This window comes from Lucilia cuprina, chromosome 6 (assembly GCF_022045245.1).
Source record: "Lucilia cuprina isolate Lc7/37 chromosome 6, ASM2204524v1, whole genome shotgun sequence".
Classification (NCBI taxonomy): Eukaryota; Metazoa; Arthropoda; class Insecta; order Diptera; family Calliphoridae; genus Lucilia; species Lucilia cuprina.
Window position 1 is genome coordinate 58,520,138 of NC_060954.1, and position 2,337 is coordinate 58,522,474.

Here is a 2,337-nt window from a genome sequence, read left to right on the forward strand (position 1 = left end):
ATCTATCTATCTATCTATCTATCTATCTATCTATCTATCTATCTATCTATCTATCTATCTATCTATCTATCTATCTATCTATCTATCTATCTATCTATCTGACTGACTAATTAACTAACTAACTAACTAACTACCTAACTAACTACCTAACTAACTACCCAACTAGCTAATTAACTAATTAACTATCTACCTAACTAATTAACTAACTTACTAACTAACCAAAGCTAGTTACTGGATAAGACATCAATTAATAAATGTATTTCCAAGACGTGTCGGATCGGAACATAAATTTTCGGGAATTGTGAGAAATTGACACCAGATAGGAGGTCTATATAACAGTAGTGGGAAGCTCTACATCATACTGGTAACAGACCTTTTGGTATAAAATAAACGGGAGCTATATTAAGGATGTTAATCTGACGAATGCAAACCCATTCGACACAATGGGGACTGAATTAAAAACATGGGCGGGAGAAACCTAATTGAAATAAAAGGAACCCAACCCCAGGAACCTGTGAGGTGATCCCAACAAGAGCATGACAAGAAATCTGAATAAGGTTGACATTAGAATAGTAAAACGTATTCTCGGTTAATACACAGGTTTATACACAAAACTGTACAAATGCATTTTCTGCATTTGTCCGAAACTGTATTTGAGATTTTGTCTTGCCACGATTTTACTGAAATTATATACAATTATTCTCAGAGTATTGGTTTTTGGAGATTGCGTCACCCATGAAATCTAATTTAAAAATTCTAAGGAACTACGTCCATGAAACCGGGTTCAGCAATAATTACCTTCATAGATATGATGTAATATACAAACTCTTTTCAACTGAACCATAATCCAAAGTTAACGGACTATAATTTGGTGGTGCTGAGTCGAAATGCAACTAAAAGTTGTTGTTGTTGTCGGAAAGTAGTAAATCAATATAAGAATAGTTTAACTTGTAGGGCATTACAAATTCGTCTACAAATGTAAAAAAAACGATTCACTTGCTTATATTTAAGTATTTTTTTTTAAATTGTCTGTTGCGTTTGGCTGGGATTTTGTTGTTGTTTTTTTTTACGCTACTTTAGACATTTAGCCGCTATACTAATTAATTAGTTGCTATTAATTAAAAATTCAAAAATAAATAAACAAATCCAGGCGGCACTTTTTAATACAATATTGTTTTTGTTAAAAAACTTTATTTTGTTACTTTTCTCAATCTATGTTTTTAAAATGTATCTTGCGAGAGTTTTAGTATAAAAAATGATTAAATCAAGAGATATGAATAACTCGTACATCATCATCATCATCATCAAAACAGCAACTTCTAAAGTAAACTTAATTGATTAATTTCATCATCGTCAAAACAGCAACTTCTAAAGTAGACCTATTTTATTAATTTAGTTATATACTTTTAATTCATTAAAAATTCAAACAACAAAAGGGAATATTTGGAATATTTAGATTTAACTAAACGATAACTATAGATTTTTTTTAAGTAACTTGGTCAATGAACCTGTTGTTTTGGGGAATTTTTTATGTAACTGATTTTTTGTGGTTTGTTGGAGCTATTATGTAATAATTAGTTCCAGTAAGGTTTTCTTTGAATTTGATTCAATTTTAGGCTTAATTGTTATTAGCTTAATGTTGTCATAAAACGAGATTAATATTATTGTTAGTTTTTATATATTAATTATTGATCCCATAGGTGTTGCATAAATTATAAATTAATTTGTTAATAATAAAATACTGTAATCTGAACAGGTTCAGCAACCATTTGTAAAAAAAGGTTTGCATCTTTTCATAGCGCTTTTTAAAACTTCTTTACTTTTGTCTTCTATAATTGGGTGATCTGTGATTTAGTTTTGAAAGATTTGAAAGAATTCTAATTTAGTTTGAAAGGAAAATGTTTTTTTTTATATTATAGCCTAACAAATATATCGAGTCAGTTGTGCTTTCCTTTGCGAAAGTGAAAACTACGAATCGACGAACTTCGGAGAAATCACTAACAATTAACGAAACACCGCAATTTCAAAAGCATAAACAAAAGATATTGTACATAAATTTAAGTCTACGGGAGGCAAAAGGTAAGGCCCTTAAAGTAGACAAAATGAGTGTGCAAGACTAAAATAAAATTGAACTGGAGCTGAACTAGAACTAAACTGTAACCGAACTATAACTGAACTAGAACTGAACTCAAACTGAACTAGAACTGAAATAGAACTGAAGTAGAACTAAACTATAACTGAACTAGAACTGAACTAGAACTGAACTAGAACTGAACGAGAACTGAACTAGAACTGAACTAGAACTGAACTAGAACTGAACTAGAACTGAACTAGAAC